This window comes from Suncus etruscus, chromosome 14, assembly GCF_024139225.1.
Source record: "Suncus etruscus isolate mSunEtr1 chromosome 14, mSunEtr1.pri.cur, whole genome shotgun sequence".
NCBI classification, from domain to species: domain Eukaryota; kingdom Metazoa; phylum Chordata; class Mammalia; order Eulipotyphla; family Soricidae; genus Suncus; species Suncus etruscus.
In genome coordinates this window covers 82,096,091-82,119,258 of record NC_064861.1, presented here as the reverse complement: position 1 = coordinate 82,119,258, position 23,168 = coordinate 82,096,091, and the positions used below count along the sequence as shown (strand labels likewise).

General features: G+C 41.7%; 1 pseudogene; it reads right to left on the bottom strand.

The window, feature by feature from the left end:
* Nucleotides 1-1,897: 1,897 nt before the first annotated feature.
* LOC126029027 (uncharacterized) lies at nucleotides 1,898-2,016 on the bottom strand (annotated as a pseudogene).
* Nucleotides 2,017-23,168: the final 21,152 nt, after the last annotated feature.

Here is a 23,168-nt window from a genome sequence, read left to right as displayed (position 1 = left end):
GATAACCACTATTCTATGGTGGTTATATGATAACCACTATTCTATAACTCAGGAAATTAGAGCCTGGTGTTCCTAGGAAATATTGATGTGATGAGTCCTGAATCACTGACGAGGTAGATATTCCCTTTCCAGGTGTTTTGGTGTCTTTGGAGAGGCCCTTAGCCAGACATTTCTCCAGACTCCAGCCAAATAATTCCTCTCAAGCAACTTCACTTGAGTTTAAAGATGTTCACGGCATTCTAGTCTCCTGAGAGAATAAAGGTTAAGACCTCACATGGCTATGCCAGCCAATTGGACTTCTCTTCAGAGATCCCTGGACCCAGTTCTGGAGGAAATCAGCAGTTCATGTGAGGTGAGGAGGGAAAGTCTGGGTGAGAATGGAAATAGGTCCTTGGAGAATATGTATGATATTATATTCAGAGCTTTAGGATAGAGGCAGCTGAATCTCAGAAAGCAGCCAGATATTTCTACTGCTCCTGAAACAAGTCCATCTTTCATCTAAGAATGGTACATGGATAATGTCTCTGGAAACCAGCTGTGACAGGCTAGAGATGGAATATTAAGGAAAGTTGTTCTTTTTCCTTTTGGGGGGTGAGGGGGTGGGGGGAGGTTTGGGACATAGTTGGTAGTATTCAGGGATTACTCCTGGCTATGTGCTCAGAAATTACTCCTTGGCAGGACCCAAGTTATTGCTCCAGCCCCCCCCAAAGCTATTCTTTTATTTTATCCTCATCTTTTTTTGATCTAAAGATAAAGTTTCTAGTTCAAAAATTGTTTCATAGGACCAAAGATTATACATTAGGTAAGGTTCTTGCCTTGCATGTAGCCAACTTGGGTTTGATTCCTTGTACCACAGATGATCTCCTGGATGCCTCCAAGAGCAACCTGTGAGTGAGAAACAGGAATAAGCCCTGAAAACAGCCAGGTGTAACCCCCAGGTTCTCTTCCTCCTCCCAGTATACATGTAACATAGTATTTTGAAAATAGTTTTCCTTTGTTATTTTATTTTTGTTCTTGTATTTTGGCCACTTCTTACGGTGCTTAGGAGTCATTTCTGGCAGTAATTGGGGTGTACTTGGGGCAGTAAATATAGTGCCAGGGGTTAAACCCAGGGCTCCAGTTACAAAGCTCAGATATTACTCCTGGTGGTTCCATATGGGATGCCAGAGATCAAACCCAGGTAGGTTACATGTAAGCACCCTATCCACTGTACTATCTCTCTGGTCCCATCTGTGCATTAGCATTTCAATTCACAATTTTAATTTTTAAATACCTTGAATTATTTTATATATATATTTTTTGTTTGTTTGTTTGTTTGTTTTTGGGTCACACCCGGCAGCGCTCAGGGGTTACTCCTGACTCTACACTCAGAAATTGCTCTTGGTAGGCTCGGAGGACCATATGGGATGCCGGGATTCAAACCACCGTCCTTCTGCATGCAAGGCAAATTCCTTACCTCCATGCTATTTCTCTGGCCCCTATAATATTTCTTTCTTTTTTTTTTTTTTGGTTTTTGGTTTTTGGGTCACACCCGGCAGCGCTCAAAGGTTATTCCTGGCTCTACATTCAGAAATCGTCCCTGGCAGGCACGAGGGACCATATGGGATTCCAGGATTCGAACCACTGTCCTTCTGTATGTAAGGCAAATGCTTTACCTCCATGCTATCTCTCCGGACCTCCCCCCCCCCTTTTTTTTTTTTTTTTTTTTTTGGTTTTTGGGCCACACCTGGCGATGCTCAGGGGTTATTCCTGGCTGTCTGCTCAGAAATAGCTCCTGCCAGGCATGGGGGACCATGTGGGAACCGGGATTCGAACCAACCACCTTTGGTCCTGGATCGGCTGCTTGCAAGGCAAACACCACTGTGCTATCTCTCTGGCCCCCCCTTTTTTTTTTTAAAGCCCACACCACTCAGTATTCCTAGACGGTCTCCCATCCAAGTACTAACCAGGCCAGACCCTGCTTAGCTTCCAAGATCAGATGAGATCGGGAGCGTTCAGGGTGGTATGGCTGTTGACTATAATATTTCTTTATATTATCATTCTGTTCTTATTCTGTGGATTTAACAGTCTTATCTACTTAAGGATATTGTGATAGTTTATTAGAGAATCATCTAATTTTTGTGGGTACCATTCCCAATAATGGTTAGGGCTTTTTCCAGGCTCTGCACTTAGGGATAACTCCTGGTACTATTCAAAAGGACCATATGGAGTGCCAAGAATTGAACCCAGAGCAAGCACCTTATTCTTATAGGATTGTCTAATTTTTTAATATGTAATATAAGTATTTAGCAATTTTAGGAGCAGGAGAGATAGCACAGCAGTAGGGTGTTTTCCTTGCACGTGGCCAATCAGGACTGACCTGGATTTGATTGCAGCATCCCATATGGTCCCCCGAGCCTGCCAAGAGCTATTTCTGAGCTTAGAGCCAAGAGTAACCCTTGAGCGCCACCAGGTGTGCCCAAAAACAAGCAAAAAAGACCTAGCAATTTTAGAAATTTTAAAATTATGAACATTGATATAACATAAAGCAGTTAAGTGGAAAATGTTGAAAGTATAGGACTGTGAGTTAAGGTTGTGATTTTTGTACTTTTGTTTCTTTCTTGCCATGATGCCCCAATATAGATGATGTGTATGTGTTTGTGTTGTCAGATTTTTTTTGGGGGGAGTGGGTTTTGGGTCACACTGGCAGTGCTCAGGAATTACTCCTGGCTCTTCGCTCAGAAATCGCTCCTGGCAAGCTCGGGGGGACCATATGGAATGCCAGGATTTGAACCACCGTTCTTCTGCATGCAAGGCAAACGCCTTACTTCCACGCTATCTCTCCGGCCCGTGTTATCAGATATTAAACCAAGTTTTTCACACATGAAAGACAATGCTCTGCCATTGAGCTATATCCCTAAGCTCCAGATGACCAGTTGTGTTTTATTGGCTTTTGATTTTTGGGTCACACCCAGCAAGGCTCAGATCTTACTCTTTGCACTCAGGAATCAGTTCTGGCAGACTCGGGGGACCATCTGGGATGCCAGGGATAGAATGCAGTTCTTCCACATGCAAGGAAAGCACAAAGAGGTGAGGTGCAACTAGGGCAAAGAAGTGACCATTATGACAATGATAGTTAGAAATGATCACTCTGGACAAGAACTGAGTACTGAAAGGATGTGAGGTGATTTGCAGTAACAGTAAGCAAACCACAGTGCTTGAAAGGAAAAGGGTATTAGAGAGAGAAAGAAAAGAGGGGAGAGAGAAGAAAAGAAATGAAACATGTCTGCTAGAAAGTTAGGCTGGGGAATGGTGGGAGGAAAACTGGGTATGATGTAAAGTGTACAATAGTTGAGGGGATAGGTTTTGGAACACTATGATTGAAACTCAACTAACAACAATTTAAAACTGTTTATCTCATAGTGATTAAATGAAAAAGAAAAAAGACTTGTAAAATTAAACTTAACGCTTCTTGAAATGTTTAGTAAAATTTTCAAATAAAGGGGGCCCGGAGAGATAGCACAGCGGCGTTTGCCTGCAAACAGCCGATCCAGGACCAAAGGTGGTTGGTTCAAATCCCGGTGTCCCATATGGTCCCCCGTGCCTGCCAGGAGCTATTTCTGAGCAGACAGCCAGGAGTAACCCCTGAGCACTGCCGGGTGTGACCCAAAAACCAAAAAAAAAAAAAAGAAAAAAAAAAAGAATCAAAAAATTTCAAATAAAGGGCCCGCAGCGGCGTTTGCCTTGCAAGCAGCCAATCCAGGACCAAAGGTGGTTGGTTCGAATCCCGGTGTCCCATATGGTCCCGCGTGCCTGCCAGGAGCTATTTCTGAGCAGACAGCCAGGAGCAACCCCTGGTTGTGGCCCAAAAACCAAAATAAATAAATAAATAAATAAATAAATAAATAAATAAAAAATAAAATAAAATAAAATAAAATAAAATTGTGTTGATACAAGGGCCAGAGTGATAGCACAGTGGGTAGAGTGCTTAACCTGCACATGGTTGATCATATACTTCATATGGTCCCCTAAGCCCACCAGGAGTGACCCCTGAGCACAGACCTAGGAGTAAGCCCCAAACACAGCTAGCTGTACATGACTCAGAGCGCGCGCGCACGCACACACACACACACACACACACACACACACACACACACACACACACCATAAAACCATATTGTGTACCTAGAGAGGTGTTTGATCTAAAAACAAGTATATTGCAGGCAGCTGCAGTCAGGATCATTAAAAATTACTAATTTGGGGCCGGAGAGGTGGCGCTAGAGGTAAGGTGTCTGCCTTGCAAACGCTAGCCAAGGAAGGACCGCGGTTCGATCCCCCGGCATCCCATGTGGTCCCCCCAAGCCAGGGGCAATTTCTGAGCACTTAGTCAGGACTAACCCCTGAGCATCAAACGAGTGTGGGCCCCCCCCCCCAAAAAAACAAAAAAAATTACTAATTTATAACTGCCCCCACCCACACTAACTGGTAACTGGGCAATGCCAAGATTTTTTTCATTGTTTTTAATGTTGTCTATTCCCTTGTTTTCTTTATGTGGCACAGATGAATGAGATTATCTGATATTTGTCTTATTTCACTTAATTTATCATCCAGGTTCTGCAAAATGCAAGTTTTTGTTTTTGGGCCACACCTGGCGGTGCTCAGGGGTTACTCCTGGCTCTCTGCTCAGAAATAGCTCCTGGCAGGCATGGGGGACCATATGGGACACCGGGATTCGAACCAACCACCTTAGGTCCTGGATCGGCTGCTTGCAAGGCAAACACCGCTGTGCTATCCCTCCGGGCCCGCAAAATGCAAGTTTTTTTAAAATAGTATTTTGTTTGTATATATACCACAAAATCTTATTCATTATGGATGGGAGAAATGTATGGATAATACTTTCTACAGATATGGGGGAATTCTTTTCTCTAAAAATGATTTTCTCACGAGACACTGAAAATGTGATGACATTTGGAGATTCCGTATATGCTTTGTGCATATATAGAAACAGATTTCACTAAGTTGGGGTGTGATTTTATCTATGCAATAGTACATATTCTTTTAGGTATCACACTTGGTCAATAAAGACAAGTCTTTGGCAGGCAGCTATAGTCAGATCATATGTAAGGTGCTAGGGCTCTGGAAGTTCTGTGATGCCCCATGACCTCTATGATGCAATAAGTTCCATCTCAAAGGTCAGAATGTAGATCAGTTGTAACTACTGGTAGGTAAGGAACCATGTCTTGTCTCTCTAGGTATTTCCCAGAATGGAAAACTGTCTCACATGTTACAGTAATGGTAGGTTGTAAATACAATTGCTATTATTTTTCTCCTCTTTTATATAGTCATCCTAAGTTTTCTTAGGTTGTAATTGTGATCCATTGACATTCTTTTCCCAAGGTTGTTGTGTTTTTGTTTTGTTTTTGTTATTCTATCCAGGTAGTTTCCAGAATTTTTATTTATTTAGAAAAATGTACTTTCCAGCGGCATTTGCCTTGCAAGCAGCCGATCCAGGACCAAAGGTGGTTGGTTCGAATCCCGGTGTCCCATATGGTCCCCCGTGCCTGCCAGGAGCTGTTTCTGAGCAGAGAACCAGGAGTAACCCCTGAGCAACGCAGGGTGTGGCCCAAAAACAAACAAACAAAAAAAGAAAAATGTACTTTCCTTAATAGTGAACTTGGGGTTATGACTTTGGTTATATTGGTGATGTGGAAGAGAAGTACAGTATACATTGAAAGCACAGACTGAATAACACTGAAAACATGAAATTTAAGCAACAACTACCAAACTTTGTGATGTACTTGTCCAGGTGGCAAGCAGAGTGGGGATGGGGAGTGGGGATGGTTGGAGTATAGGAACACTGGTAGAGGAAGTTGGCATTGGTGGTGGAAATTGGTATTGAAATTTTATATGCCAGGGCTGGAGCAATAGCACAGCAGTAGGGCATTTGCCTTGCACACAGAGACAGGAATAAGCCCTGAGTGCCGGAGGGGCCAGAGAAATACATGGAGGTAAGGTGTTTGCCTTTCATGCAGAATGTCGGTGGTTCGAATCCCGGCATCCCATATGGTTCCCTGAGCCTGCCAGGGATGATTTCTGGAGCATAGAGCCAGGGGCAACCCCTAAACACTGCCATGTGTGACCCAAACACCAAAAAGAAAAAAAAAAAAGGAAATAATTTCTGGCAGACTCAGGGCACCATATGGGGTCCCAAAGATCAAACCCAGCTCAGCCACATGGAAGGCATGCCCTACCCCACTGTGCTCCATTTCCCATCATTTACTTTCTTCCTTTTGTTTACTTTGCAGTTATTTTTCTATTTGAGATTTTTTTTTAATGTTTTAAACTTTAGACACCATGTTTTAATTTTGGTTTGGTTTTTGGGCTACAACCAGTGATACTCAGGCGTTACTCCTGGCTATGCATTCATAAATTGCTCCTGGCTTGGGGACCATATGGGATGCTGGGGGATTGAACTGTGGTTTGTCCTAGGTTAGCGTGTGCAAGGCAAATGCCGTACTGCTTGCACCACCACTTCTGCTCCTAGACGCCATGTTTTAAAAAGTTGCTTATTATTGTGTATGTAAATATTTTGGGGGATTACTATGTTGCTCACCCTAATCTGATTAGGTGATTGTGCCCTACCCTAGGGTGTGACCTGGCATTCTGCCCCCACCCTAGGGTAGGACCTGATTCTGCTTCCACCATTGGTTGGTATCTGATCCCACCATTGGGTGGGACCTGACTCTGGACTATAAGAGCAAGGGTCTGTGGAAGGCGAGAGGCTTTTTGCTGGCTGGAACTGAATCGGAGTCTTTGGACTTCAGTTTTGTCCATCCGAATAAAGCAAATATTTCCACGAGCCTGATTGTCTGCGAGCTGTTTACCCGCCGTTTCACCTCAGAACCGTGGGCTAGACAGGGTGGCAGACACGTGCTCCGAGCTGGAAGAAAAGGGCCTCATTCTCCATCCCTCCATCAGTCAACCTCTTCAGGGGCTGTCCTGCTACACTTATAATGAAGTTGTTTCAAGTATTCAGTGTACCACCACCAAACCCTGTACCAGTGTAACCTTCCATTTACCACTCTCAATCCCCAAGCCTGCCACTTAGCACACACAAGATAATCGTCTCTATATTGCTTGTTAGAATGTATGTCTTACAGTGATGTTACTAAAGTTTCTGTCTGAGGATTAGCTGAATTATTAGGTGCTAGTGGAGCATTCTGTGTTATTATTTTTGCTTATTGAGCTTACTATGCTTTTCCCAACTTCCCATCTAATTTTCTGTGCTTTCAGTGGACTGTCAGTACTGTGAAAATTTTGAAATCTGTCGGGGACCTGGGCTATTTGTGTGGGTTTTTTTGGGGGAGATTTGGGTCACACCCAGCAGCGCTCAGGGGTTACCACTCCTGGCTCTATGCTCAAAAATCACTCCTGGTAGGCTCAGGGGACCATATGGGATGCCGGGAATTAAACCCAAGTCCTTCCTGGATCAGCCGCATGCAAGGCAAACACCTTACTACTGTGCTATGGCTCCTGTCCCCTATTTTTTGTTGTTGTTGTTGTTTTGTTTTGTTTTTGGGCCACACCTGTTTGACGCTCAGGGGTTACTCCTGGCTATGCGCTCAGAAATCACTCCTGGCTTGGGGGACCATATGGGATGCCAGGGGATCAAACCACTGTATGTGTGGTCCATCCTATGCTAGCACTTGCAAGGCAAGGCACCTTACCTCTAGCGCCACCTCTCCAGCCCCTATTTTCTAATATAATTTCTTTGGAGATTTTTTTCTGTGGTCATTTGCTCTGATATTAAGTTAACTTGATCCTTTTAAAATCAGAGAACATATTTATATTATTTCAATTCTTTTTAATTTGCTAAAGTTTGTATAGTCTAGAATATGATCTGTCTTGGTTATTGGAAGGAGGGGGCATGCTTGTAGTTTGTTTTTGGTTTTGATTCTTTGGGCCATACCCAGCAGTGCTTAGGGATTACTCCTGACTTTGCAGTCAGGGATCACTCAAGCCTGGGTTCCCTCTGGGGTACCAGGGATCAAGCCCAGATTAGTGCTATATAAGGCAAATGCCCTATTTGCTGTATTATCTTTGACCCTTGTCTTGGTTATTGTTCTGAGTATTTGAAAAAAATTATGTCCAGGGGCTGGAGAAATAGCATGGAGGTAAGGCATTTGCCTTTCATGCAGGAGGTCATCGGTTCGAATCCCAGCGTCCCATATGGTCCTCCGTGCCTGCCAGGAGCAATTTCTGAGCATGGAGCCAGGAGTAACTCCTGAGCACTGCCGGGTGTGACCCAAAAAAAAATCACAAAAAAAAAAAAATTATGTCCTGCTATTATTGTTGGGTATGGTAGTCTACATAAATTTATAATTAGCAATTAGATGTTTGTTCTTCTAGTTTAGCAAAGCGTATATGATATGAGCAAAACTTCTCCCTCGCTTCATTGATGTAATGGTTGGGGTGCAGTAGCTTGGGTACAATTGTGAGAGCCTCTTTGTTTCCTTGATAAAAAGTAAAACAATTTCAGTGTGGTATTTTTTTCTGGGTGATTTAAAATTTTTTTGCAATTAAAAAAATTTAATTATAGCACTGACTTATGTATGTTCATCATACAGTTGTTTCAGACATTAAATTTTCACACATCAATCTCATCACCAGTGTGACCTTCCCTCCACCAGTGTCCCCAGTTTTCTACTCAGCACCTTAACCTGCCCCCCTTAGAGACACAAATTTACTTCATATTTGTTACAGCACAAAGGCAAATGGGATTATCAAAAATTAGATCAAGAGGGTCGATTTGAAAAAAATTGTCATATCAATGGTGTTACTAATGTCACTTGTCTAAGGGTTTACTGGGCTGAGGTTGGTATCTCAGTTGAGGTTGAGCCTTTTGGGTTATTGTTTGGGTTCACTGAGCTTGGTGGTCCTCTGTGTAACTTTCCCATCGAATTTGCTGTGCTCATACTAACACTACTATGTAATTTTGAAGTTTTGCTTACTGCTTGCAACCACATGATCATGTGCTCCAGAATCTTTAGATCTGGAACAACTTTGGTGGCTGAGCAGTTAAATAAGATTAAGTTGTGGAGCTGAGCAGTTTCTGTCAAGTGTGGCTATGGCTGCTGTTCCTTCAGGCACAAAGGGGAATCTTCTCCCCATCCATTTTGAGAGTGTCCCAGAGTTTTCAGCCCAGCCCAGACAATCAGAGAAGAGTGGGCAGCCAGCATTTTCTTTCTTTTTTTTTTTTTTTTTTTTGGGTCACACCTGGCGGTGCTCAGGGGTTACTCCTGGCTGTCTGCTCAGAAATAGCTTCTGGCAGGCATGGGGGACCATATGGGACACCGGGATTCGAACCAACCACCTTTGGTCCTGGATCGGCTGCTTGCAAGGCAAACGCCACTGTGCTATCTCTCCAGGCCCAGCCACCATTTTCTTGGAGCGGAGTCCAGGAGCTAGGTCATTTTTCTGCCAGGGAGATGGTGGTGGTGTGAGTAGAGGCTGCTGGATTTTCCATCGTGGGCTGGGGGTGGGAACTGGGTGTTTTTTTTTTTTTCTGAAAGGGGAAAGTTGGATAAGTAAGTTTGGGAACCTTTGTTTTAAAGAAACAAGTCATTTTCTCCATTTGGATTTAGCTGATGTTTTGGTCTTGATTTTGTTAGGTATGTCACTCTATCCTTAATTATTTGTTAAATACTATTCTAACAAAATACTATTTTAGCAATTTTAATTTATTGGATTATACTGTGAATTATTTGTTAACTACTGAAGCTTGATGAGAGTCAAGTTGGATTCCCCCCTTCATTGGAAAAAGAACCTAATAGGTGGTGAAATAAAATTTAATACCATATTATGTAAGAAGGCACCCTAATAGCTAATTATTTTCATTTTTGTGATGTCATATTAGCTATAGATATAGATTGTTAAGCAGATTTAATCACTGTACACTTTGTTCAGTCTTTCACCTGAAACAGTTGAGTATAAGGAATATAATCTAAATCTTTATTTGATTAGAAGTAGCAAAATGGGTTCTAGAGTGATAGCACAGTGGTAAGACGTTTGCCTTGAATGTGGCCAACACAGGACAGACCCCGGTTTGAATCCCAGCATCTCATATGGTTCCCCCAACCTGCCAAGAGCGACTTCAGGAATAACTACCCCTGAGAGCCACCAGGTGTGATCCCCTTCCCCCCAAAAAAAGAAGTAGAGAAAATGATGTTATTCTTAATTCTGCCCAAACTTAATTGATAGAATCATTGTATGTTAAACATTTAGTGATTTGTTTGGTTATCTTGTAAGAGGGATCTTACATAAAATACTATTACTGAGTGATAGCACAGTGGGAAGGGCATTTGTCTTGCACATGGCCTTCCTAGATTCAATACTCAGCATCCCATAAACAAACAAATAAATAAAAAGAAATAATACTGAGGAAATAGCTCAATGGACTGGAGCATGTGCTTTGTATTTGTGAGGCTCTAGTTTGTTGCCCGAGCACTACCACCCTGAAGTCCGTACACAAATTGGAGATTTGCATTTTGAAATTCTTAGAAGAAAGTTAACTATCATTACATTTGCTTTGAAAAGTGCAAAATAAGAGGAAGAATTGATGGACAGATAAAAGGATGGGAAGGGCCGGTGAGGTGGTGCTAGAGGTAAGGTGTCTGCCTTGCAAGCACTAGCCAAGGAAGGACTGTGGTTCGATCCCCCGGCGTCCCATATGGTCCCCCAAAGCCAGGGGCAATTTCTGAGCGCTTAGCCAGGAGTAACCCCTGAGCATCAAACGGGTGTGGCCCGAAAAACCAAACCAAAACAAAACAAAACAAAAGGATAGGCAAATATGTGACTTTTTAAAAGTCAAGCTAGGTCTTGCTCTTGAAGCCCGTATTCTCTCTGGAATATGTATCTCACTTGATGTATCTCTATATCTCTGCTCCCTTGATTTTCCATTCTGGAGAACTTTGTGCTTTCCCTTGAACCCATACTTCCTTTTTTATTCTCCCCTCACATCTTTCTAAATAAGTTTTGTTGAATAAAAACTGCCTTGCTTCACTAAAAAAATTTTTTTGTGGTTTGGAGATATAGTACAGCAAGGACATTTGCCTTGCATGTGGATGACCCAGGTTTGATACCCTACATCCCATATGGTCTCCAGAGCCTATCAGGACTGATTTCTTTTTTTTTTTTTTTTTTTTTTGATTTTTGGGCCACACCCGGAAACGCTCAGGGGTTACTCCTGGCTATGTGCTCAGAAGTTGCTCCTGGCTTGGGGGACCATATGGGACACCGGGGGATGGAACCGCAGTCGTCCAAGGCTAGCGCAGACAAGGCAGGCACCTTACCTTTAGCGCCACCGCCCGGCCCCCACAGGACTGATTTCTAAGTGCAGAGCCAGGAGTAAGCCCTGAGCCTGGCCAATGTGATCCCAAAACTAACCAATATTTTGTGGGGTTTTTGGAGGGAGCCAGCAGTGCTCAGGGATTACTCCTGGCTCTGCATTCAGAAATTGTTCCTGGCAAGCACAAGGCCCATAGGGGATGCCGGAATTTGGCTGCTTGCAAGGCAAATGCCTTAACACTGTGCTGTTTCTTCTTTCCTTTGTGTGTGTGTGTGTGTGTGTGTGTGTGTGTGTGTGTGTGTGTGTGTTTGTTTTTTGGGGGGGTTTGTTTGTTTTTTGGGGTCACACCTGGCAGCGCTCAGGGGTTACTCCTGGCTCTACGGTCAGAAATCACTCCTGGCAGGCTTGGGGGAACATATGGGATGCCGGGATTCAAACCACCGACTTTCTGCATGCAAGACAAATGCCTTACCTCCATGCTATTTCTCCAGCCCCAATCACTCCAATTTTTAAAAAGTAATGGGGCCATAGCAGTGGCTCAAGCATAAGGCATCTCTGTCTTGCCTGCGCTAGCCTAGGACAGACCACGGTTCAAAACCCTGGACCCATATGATCTTGCAAGCCAGAAGCGATTTCTGAGCGCATAGCCAAAAGTAACCCCTGAGCGTCACTGAATGTGCCCCCCCCAGAAGAAAAACAAATAAAACAAAAAAAATAAAAATAAATAGTAGAGTTAGGACCAGAGAGATGCTACAGCCCACAGGGCACATGCCTTGCATGTGACCAACCTGAGTTTGATCCCTGTCACCACATAGGATTCCCTGAGCACTGCCAGGAATGATCTCTAAACACAGAGCCTAAGCACTACTGGGTGTGACCCAAAAACAAAACAAATTCTAAGAGTTAGGGATACAGGGGCCGGGTGGTGGCGCTGGAGGTAAGGTGCCTGCCTTGCCTGCGCTAGCCTAGGACGGACCGCGGTTCGATCCCCCGGCGTCCCATATGGTCCCCCAAGAAGCCAGGAGCAACTTCTGAGCGCATAGCCAGGAGTAACCCCTGAGCGTCACAGGGTGTGGCCCAAAAACCAAAAAAAAAAAAAAGAGTTAGGGATACAGGTTCTAAATTTTCTGTATGTTTGAAAAATTTTAAGGCTAGAATTATCTTTTAGCAGTGTGATCTATGTAGCATATATACCTATTGACTTTCAGTCATTCATATATATATATTTTAGTTTTTGGGCCACACCCGGCGGTGCTCAGGGGTTACTCCTGGCTGTCTGCTCAGAAATAGCTCCTGGCAGGCATGGGGGACCATATGGGACACCGGGATTCGAACCAACCACCTTTGGTCCTGGATTGGCTGCTTGCAAGGCAAACACCGCTGTGCTATCTCTCTGGGCCCAGTCATTCATATATTATATGTTGTAATTGTAAGGTTACTTTAATATTTTTATTACTTTAATTTAAAAAAATGTACATCCAGAGCCAGAGAGAATACAATGTCTCGCCTGTGGTGAACCCATGTTGAAACCATACCATATGGTTCCCACAGCCCTTTCAGAAGAAATTCATAGACACAGAACTAGAAGTAAACCTGGACACCATTAGATGTGACATCCAAAACCAAAAAATAAAGGAAAGGTAAAAAAATAAATTCAATGCAATTATTTTTAAAAGTTAGAGATATGTTTAAAGAAAGAAAAGTCATAATAAAATAAGAAATTGGAGTGACTAAGTTTTTAAGAGGAAGTAAGTTAATACCTCTGTTCTGGGGCCGGAGAGATAGCATGGAGGTAAGGTGTTTGCCTTTTATGCAGAAGGTCATTGGTTTGAATCCCAGCATCCTATATGGTCCCCCGAGCCTGCCAGGAGTGATTTTTCAGTGTGAATTCAGGAGTAATCCCTGAGCACTGCCAGGTGTGACCCAAAATCAAAAAAACAAACAAACAAACAAACAAACAAAAAAAAGACACCTCTGTTCTATATTCCTAAACATAGTCACTCCATCTTCCAAAGCAAATTATTCATACTGACCAGGAATGTGCCCTTACAGGGACCAGTCTCCTTCAGGGATGTGGCTGTAGACTTCAGCAGAGAAGAGTGGCAGCATCTAGACCTTGCTCAGAAAAATTTGTATCAGGATGTGATGCTGGAGACCTACAGCCACCTGCTCTCAGTAGGTAAGTACAGTTGCTTTCCTCACTGAAAAATGTTTGTGGGGCCGAAGAGATAGCATGGAGGTAGGGTGTTTGCCTTGCATGGAGAAGGACAGCAGTTGAAATCCCGACATCCCGTATCATCCTGAGCCTGCCAGGAGCAATTTCTGAGCATAGAGTCAGGAGGAACCCCTGAGTGCTGCTGGGTGTGACCCAAAAACAAAAATAGAAAAAGAAAAAGAAAATGTCTGTTTCTAGTTAGTACTTGCAGTATCTAAAGTACTGTAGCTTTGTCCTTGTAGGCTTCTTTATTCCTATGGGAACTCTGAATATTACTGTTTCCAGAGATACAGTAGATCCTTGCTAATGTACATAAGTTCTTGGAAATTATAAGCAAAACAGAATAACAGAGCAGCAGAATTTAATAGTGTTGTTTTGTTGAACATTGGTCAGAATGTCTCTTTTATGTTATAATAAAACTGTTAGTCAAACAAATCTGTTAGTCAAGGACCTTGTATGTGTTTTACTTTCCTAGAAAATAAAAAGCCTGTTGAATAACAAGACTTGACTGTAGGGCCAGAACAATAGTACAGTGGGTATGGCCCTTGCCTTGCACACAGCTGACGCAAATTCAATCCTCCACAGCCCATATAATCCTCTGAGCATCACCAGCAGTAATTCCTGAGTGCAGAGTCAGGAATAACCCCTGAATAACCCTAAAACAAACTTACAAAAAAAGGACTTTACTGGGGCTGGAGAGATAGCATGGAGGTAGGGTATTTGCATGCAGAAGGAACAGTGATTCGAATCCTGGCATCCCATATGGTCCCCCGAGCCTGCCAGGAGCGATTTCTGAGCGCAGGAGTAACCCCTGAGCGCTGCCGAGTGTGACCCAAAAACCAAGATAAACAAATAAATAAATAGGGGCTGGAGAGATAGCATGGAGGTAAGGTGTTTGCTTTGCATGCAGAAGGTTGGTGGTTCGAATCCCAGCATCCCATATGGTCCCCCGAGTCTTTCAGGAGCAATTTTTGAGCATAGAGCCAGGAGTAACCCCTGAGCACTGCCGGGTGTGATACCCAAAAACCTAAATAAATAAATAAATAAATACATAAATAAATAAATAAATATTAAAAATAAAAAGGACTTTACTAATTGGGCTCTGAACCATAATTTGCTATACCCAGTCTTTTATCATTTTTCATGAATAGGCTATCAAGTTCCCAAGCCAGAGGTTTTCTTGTTGGAGCAAAGAAAGGAGCCATGGACATTACAGCATGAACACCCACATCAGGGCAATCCAGGTGAGTGACTATGATCCAGATGGGAGACAGGGAGGTCAGAGATATAGTACAGTGGGTAGTGCAAATCCAGGTTTGAGTTCTAGCATGCTATACAGTTCTCTGAGCCTGTTAGGAGTGGTTCCTAAATACAGTCAGATGTGAGTCCTGAGAATTGAGGTTGTGTAGCCACAAAACTAAAAAGCAAATAATTAAAAACCCACAAGCAGGAGACAGGAATAAATCTCAACTATTGTGGCAAAGAGAAGGGTATCTGTGAAATGCTATTAAGATGATTCTTTTGGAAAGTTCTAAAATTTTTTGTTTTGGGGGCCACACCTTGCAATACTCAGGAATTACTCCTGACTCTGCATTCAGGAATTACTCCTGATGGTACTGGGAGGAGTACTATATGGGATGCCAGAAATTTAACATGGATCAGCCAAATGCAAGGCAAAAGGGCCCTGCTTACTTTACTATCTTTCCTACCTTCAAGGTTCTAGATGTTTTGTATTGTCAGAAAAATCTTAGACATCGTCATCTTAAATAACTACCTATCTTCTACATGATTGTTTTTTGTTTTTTTTGTGGTTTTTGGTTCACACCCGGCAGTGCTCAGGGGTTATTCCTGGCTCCAGGTTCAGAAATTGCTCCTGGCAGGCAAGGGGGACCATATGGGACGCCGGGACCCGAACCGATGACCTCCTGCATGAAAGGCAACCGCCTTACCTCCATGCTATCTCTCCGCCCCTACATGATTGTTTTTGTTCATCGTCTTCTTTCTAGACTTTTAGCCTTTGGATCATGTGCCTATATGCCTCATTGAATATTTTTCTTTCTTCCTGATTATTCTTTTTATCTAGCATTCCTTTTTTTTTGTTGTTTGTTTGTTTGTTTGTTTTTGGGCCACACCTGGTGACACTGAGGGGTTACTCCTGGCTATGTACTCAGGAATTGCTCCTGGTTTGGGGGACCATATGGGAAGCCAGGGATAGAACCTAGGTCTGTACTGGGTCAGTCATGTACAAGGCAAATGCCCTACCACTGTGCTATCACTCCGGCCCCCTATCTGGAATTCTTTTTCCTCTTCCTCCAGTTTTTTTTTTTTAAATATATTTAACACTTAAAAATTTTTTTTAATTATTGACTCTTCTATTACTGCTCATTCCCTTTCATTTTGTTGTTGTTGTTATTGCTGTTTTTTTTTGTTTTTGAGCCATACCCAGCTGTGCTCAGGCCTTAATTTTAAATAAATGTTTTTTTGTGTTTTTTTTTGGGGGGTCACACCCAGCAGCGCTCCTGGTAGGCTCGGGGGACCATATAGGATGTGGGATTCGAACCACCATCCTTCTGCATGCAATGCAAACACCTACCTCCATGCTAGCTCTCTGGCCTCCAGGCCTTAATTTTAGCTCTACACTCAGGGATCACTCCTGACAGGCTTAGGTGAATTATGGGAGTGGCAAGGGATTGAACCAGGTTTGTCTGTTTGGAAGGCAAGCACCCTATCTGCTGTACTATCACTCTGTCTCCCTCTCCTTTGTTTTTTTCTCCTTTGTTTCTTTTTTACTTTGAGTTTTCTCAGAATTTTGTATTCAACCAGACTCTCTTCCAACTTTCTGTAGGTACCAACATAATAATATCTCTCTAACTTTCTCCCATGACTTTCCCATGGCTCGCTGTCATTTAAACTTGAGTATTTTTTTTTTTTTTTGGTTTTTGGGTCACACCTGGCAGTGCTCAGGGGTTATTCCTGGCTCCAGGCTCAGAAATTGCTCCTGGCAGGCACAGGGGACCATATGGGGCGCTGGGATTCGAACCGATGACCTCCTGCATGAAAGGCAAACGCCTTACCTCCATGCTATCTCTCCGGCCCCATAAACTTGAGTATTTTTTATATTTCCTTCTGATGTTGCTTAAGTGACTACAATAACTGAAGTCTCTATCTGGATGACAGATATTTGTAATTACTTTATTCACATCTTATTTAATCATGATCTTTATTCAGGACCATTGTAACACTGGTAAGAATTTTTTAAGATATTTTGGTGCCATAGTGATAGCACAGTGAGTAGAGTGTTTGCCTTGTCTTCAGCCAACCTGTGTTCTATCCCTGGGATCCCATATGATCCCCTAAGCCTGCCAGAAGTGATTTCTGAGTGCAGAGCCAGGAGTAACCCCTGAATGCTGCCAGGTGTGGCCCAAAAACCTAAAAAAAAAGATATTTTAATTTAGAAATTTATTCTACTTTATTATTTCTTTCAAAATATAGTTTTGAAATTGTATTTTCCCCACACCCATCTGTTTTTTCTCTCAACTGAACTTTTTTGTTTGGTTGGTTTTGGTTTGCATTTTTAGGCCACACCCAGTAACATTTAGGGGTTACTCCTGGTTCTGCTAGGGATAGAACCTAGTTGAATCCGGTTGGCTGCAAGGCAAAATGTAATCTGCTATGATATCGCCCCTCCCAATTCAATGTTTTATAAACAGGTTTTATTTTTACAATGCCAGGGATTGAGGCTCACACATGCAAAAACAAGTGCTTGAGCACTGAACTATATTCTTGAACCAGATACATTTTAAATTCATTTAGAAATGATTAATAACATTTTTAGCTTAAATGTATGTTATAATAATTTTCTGGTAGTGTGTCTCTTGTAAAACGATCAAAATAAGTGGCTAATATTCATAAAATTAATTTTAATATTAAAATAGTCACTATAGAAAAGTTTAAATTATTTTGACTTTTTTTGGGGGAATGCCACATTCAGTGGTATTTATGTTCTGCCCTCAATAATTATTCCTGGCAGTGCTCTGCAGACTATAAGTATTGCTGAGAATCAAACCCAGGTTAACCACATGCAATGCAAGCACCCTACCCTCTATACTATTGCTCCAGTTACTAGAAACTTTTTTAATCTTTAATTTTGGATTTTGGGTCACACTCCGTGGCACTCAGGGGTTATTCCTGGCTCTGAGCTCAGAAATTACCCCCAGGCAAACAAAACAAAACAAAACAAAACAAATGTGGCTCTCAAAATAAATTTTGGGCCAGAGAGATAGCATGGAGGTAAGGCGTTTGCCTCTCACGCAGAAGGTCGGTGGTTCAAATCCCGGCATCCCATATGGTCCCCTGAGCCTGCTAGGAGCAATTTCTGAACATAGAACCCCTGAGCGCTGCCAAAAAACAAAACAAAACAAAACAATGTGGCTCTCAGAAATTACCCCCAGGCAGACTCGAGATATGGGATATGGGATGCCATATGCCATATGGGATGCCAGGAATCGAACCACCATCTGTCCTGGGTTGGCTGCGTGCAAGAAAAATACCCTACTGCTGTGCTATTTATTTCTCTAGCCCTGAAGAAACTTTTTTTTGGGGGGGCCACACCTGGTGGTGCTCAGGTTACTCTTAGCATATGCTCAGAAATTACTCCTACCAGGCTCAGTGGACCATATCGAATGCTAGGGATCAAACCCGGGTCAGCCACGTGCAAGGGAAAACACCCTACTCACTGTGCTCCAGCCCCTAAGAAACATTTTGTAAATTTGCACATTTTCCTAATAACTTTGACTTGTAGAGGTCAGTGATATATTAACAGTAGAGTATTTGCCTTGTATGCATGAGGCTTAGGTCTCAGTTCCTGACACTGTTGGGCTAGGAGAAGACTTGGTGAATTAGTATCATTAGTTTATGCTATTGTGCTTATTTTTTCTCTATTCTACTTTTGTAGAATAGTTAAAGTAGCTTTTTCATCATCAAATGATATACCTTAACTTTAACCCTTTTCTCTCCCTTTTACATGGATAAGTCAGACCATTCTCCTTTCTCATATCAGCAAACTACTCTTTAAGCTAAAATCTTATAGTAGAAAATTTCTTTTTCTTTTTTTTTTTTTATTTGAGCCATATCCAGAGTGCTCAGGGCTTACTCCTGGCTCTGTGCTTAGGAATCATTCTTGGCAAGTTTGTGGGACCATATGGAATGCCAGGGATTGAACCTGGAATGTATAGCCAGGTGTGTAGCCATGTGAAGAAAAGTATCCTACCCATTGTAGTATTGCTTCCACTACATGACAGAAAGTTTCTGAAATAGCTTCTTTCTGTATTGAGATGGAAAAGGATGCTACAAAGTGATATATTTTTTTTGTATTTTATTCTAGATGAATTAAGGCAGATCGGTGACCAGACGGAAAGTTACCAACAAAGAGAAAACAAACCTTTAAGAAATGTTGCTTTCTTCAAGAAAATGTTGACTACAGAGAGGAATTATGATAAGAATATTAGAAAAATAATTCATCTGAGTCCACTCTTTCCTTACTCAAAAAAGCTCCATCAATATGATTCATTTGGTAATGTTTTGAAGCATAATTTAGAATTATATAGCCATAGTAGGAATAGTGTGTCAAAAAACATTAATAAGATTACTGAATACAGTAAAATTTCTTCTCCTATTGACCATGAATATACTTCAACAGGAGAGAAATTATGGGATCTTAATCGGTATGGAAAAATCTTTAGCTATGAACCAGTACCCTCTCATCATAAAACTAATACTGACAGAAATCCTTATGAGTGTGTAGAATTTGGAAAGCTCTTTGCCCAGAAGTCACAATTCAAAGTACATCTGAAAGTTCAGACAGGGGAAAGACTCTATGTCTGTATTGATTGTGGGAAGGCTTTTGTACAGAAGTTGGACTTTATTACACATCAAAGGATCCATACTAGAGAAAAACCTTATAAGTGTAGTGAATGTGGAAAAGCCTTTTTCCAAGTATCTTCTCTCTTCAGGCATCAGAGAATTCATACAGGAGAAAAGCTTTTTGAATGTAGTGAATGTGGGAAAGGCTTCTCCTATAACTCAGATCTAAGTATACATCAGAAGATCCATACTGGAGAAAGACAGTATGAATGCAGTGATTGTGGCAAAGCATTCACACAAAAGTCCACACTCAAGATGCATCAGAAAATTCATACCGGTGAGAGATCCTACATATGTATTGAATGTGGTCATGCTTTCATTCAGAAGACACACTTGGTTGCACACCGAAGAATTCACACAGGAGAGAAACCATATTTGTGTAGCAACTGTGGGAAAGCCTTCATCTCCAAGTCACAACTCCAGGTCCATCAACGAATTCACACAAGAATGAAACCTTTTCTAAGTACTGAACTTGGACAGATGTTCAATAATAATTCCAACCTTTTTCTTCATAAAAAAGCTCCAAGAGAGAAAACCTCCATATGTACTGAATGTGGTAAGGCCTTTACCTATCGGTCAGAGTTAATCATACATCAGAGAATTCACACCGGGGAGAAACCATATAGATGCAGTGATTGTGGAAAAGCTTTTACTCAAAAATCAGCACTCACTGTGCATCAAAGAATTCATACAGGAGAAAAAGCATACGTATGTGTCAGATGTGGGCTAGCCTTTATCCAGAAAGCACACCTGACTGCACATCAAATCATTCATACAGGAGAGAAACCTTACAAATGCGGTTACTGTGGGAAATCCTTTACTTCCAGGTCACAACTCCATGTGCATAAACGAATTCACACAGGAGAGAAACCTTACGTGTGTACTAAGTGTGGGAAGGCTTTCACTAATAGGTCGAATCTCATTACACATCAGAAAACTCATACAGGAGAGAAATCTTATATATGTGCTAAATGTGGAAAGGCCTTCTCTCAGAGGTCAGACTTGATGACACATCAGAGAATTCACACTGGGGAGAAACCTTATAAATGTAATACCTGTGGGAAAGCCTTCACGCAGAAGTCACACCTCAATATACACCAGAAAATTCACACCGGAGAAAGACAGTATGAATGCCATGAATGTGGAAAAGCCTTCAACCAGAAATCGATACTCATTGTGCATCAGAAAATTCATACAGGAGAGAAACCATATGTATGCACAGACTGTGGAAAAGCCTTTATCCGTAAGTCAAATTACATTACTCATCAAAGAATTCACACTGGGGAGAAACCTTATGAATGTGGTGATTGTGGGAAATCCTTTACTTCGAAATCTCAGCTCTTGGTACACCAACCAATTCACACAGGAGAAAAACCCTATGTGTGTGCCGTGTGTGGCAAAGCCTTTAGTGGCAGGTCAAACCTTAGTAAGCACCAGAAAACTCATACTGGAGAGAAGCCCTACATCTGTTCTGAATGCGGAAAGACCTTCCGACAGAAGTCAGAGTTGATTGTACATCATCGAATTCACACCGGAGAGAAACCGTATGAATGCACTGATTGTGGTAAATCTTTCACTAAAAAATCACAACTTCAAGTGCATCAGAGAATTCACACAGGAGAGAAGCCTTATGTGTGTGCTGAATGTGGGAAGGCTTTCACTGATAGGTCAAATTTGAATAAACACCAGACAACACACAGTGGAGACAAGCCTTACAAGTGTGTAGTGTGTGGGAAAGGCTTTGTTCAGAAATCTGTGCTGAATGTACATCAGAGTATTCACACTTGAGAGAAATACAACGAGAAAACTGGAACAGGCATGATTATACATTCTTTAATCCATGCAGTAGAAAAATAATGCATATTATCATAGAAGAAAAGCCCAACAGAATGCTACACGTTAAAGAAGAGGACCTCTGAAGCCAGGAATGATGAGAACCTTCACACATTGTCACCAGCTTGATTCAACCAAGGGGCATATTTACTGAGAAGGAACGTTGAAATTTGGATACATTAGAAGCCTGCTAGATAGAAATAGTGATGTTTGAATTAGAAGTTTGGCTTGCAAAATCCTGCAGAGGAAACATTCCATTAAAAAGTCTCCTTAGTGCTAATCCTTTTTTCTGTGGAATAACTAAAGTGCCAAAACTTACTTGGAATAGCAAGTTGTGGTAGAACTATATATATATATATATATATATATATATGTATGTATGTATATATATCTGTATATATATATCTGTATATATATGCATATATGTAATAGTTACAGATCCTAAATTGTCTCAGATGTTTGTTGCAAAAACGTTGTTTTAATATCTTGGATGTATTCTCACTTTTGTGTTGATTCTAATGTGGGTATGATTTTGAAAGTGTATTTGTAGAGATATAAACCTAAGTGTATGTTGACATTCAATTAAGACATCCTTCTTAGACACAAGAAAAGTCTGACCTTCATGAATCCTTTGCACACTGATCCCTTAGATCAATGACTGCACCAATCATTACAATATGACTGCCTATTTATGCCAAATATCATACCAGCTGACTTCCATTATCTCCCAATGGTACTTAGTGATCTTGTAACTACAACTGAGCGGGTTGTGTGTGTGTGTGTGTGTTGTGTATGTGTGTGTGTGTGAATTCCTAAATCCTCAGGAAAACCAAGGTAAAACATTTCAGGTCCCTTGGTTAGCTCTTCATCCCAGTCTTCCTTTTGCTAACATAGTTTTCTTAGTTCATTTGCCTTAATAACTTGACAATAACTAATTTCATAATAACAATAACAGCCTTTTTAAACAAACATATTTCTGTCTGCTGTTTCCATCTTCATATTTTGTTCATTCTTCCTACGAGATCTTCACTCCCATGACTCATGCACATAAATTCAGGTCCTCAGGGACTTCACATTTGCAAAGACATGTTCAAAGAGAAGTTTCTCACATTTGTGGATAATTTGTGTATATTCCAATGGCACTTCTTGCTTTCCTAGTTAAAACACCACACATACTCCTTTATTCTCCCACCTGTTATACATACTTTCCTATGTAATTTCATTTATCTCTGGATTCCACGGTGAAATTTGTCCATTTTGTTCACTGCTGTGAGCCTAGATTTAATCTGACATTTAACAGAGTTCCATAAAAGCACATTGAAGAATGCTGGTCCTTCTTATTCCATGAAACCTAAGCAAGATTTTTTTTGCCATTCTGTTTTTAAAAAGGGAAGACTGAGATAGGTATTTCCACTTAGAAGCTTGGTGTTCTAGAATTTCTGCTGATTACATAATACTCCAAAGTTATTGCATTAAGGGAACTGGGGAGTTGCTCATGGATGATCCAAGTGTCCCATGTAACCCCCATGCCTTGCAAGGAGTAAGCCATGAGCACCATAAGATGTGTCCCCCTAAAATCACTTCAAAAGAATCTGTTTACTCTGCCCAGAATTCAACCTTCCTTCCCTCAGGAGTATGGAAGGGCTTTGCCTAACTTCATACCTGACCTCTAGACTTTATCTTACAGATTTCCGAAATTAAGCAGGACTGAAAGTAGACAGGTTGGATATTTCTTGGAAGTGAGATGCCTGACCCAAAATGGGAAGAAACATCTTCAGATGTGAGCAGAGGATCTAATTGTAAACAAAATGGTTCCAGGTTGGTCAGCTGAGAATGTGTGTAAGGGGAGTTACCTTGTACAGAGATGTGTTT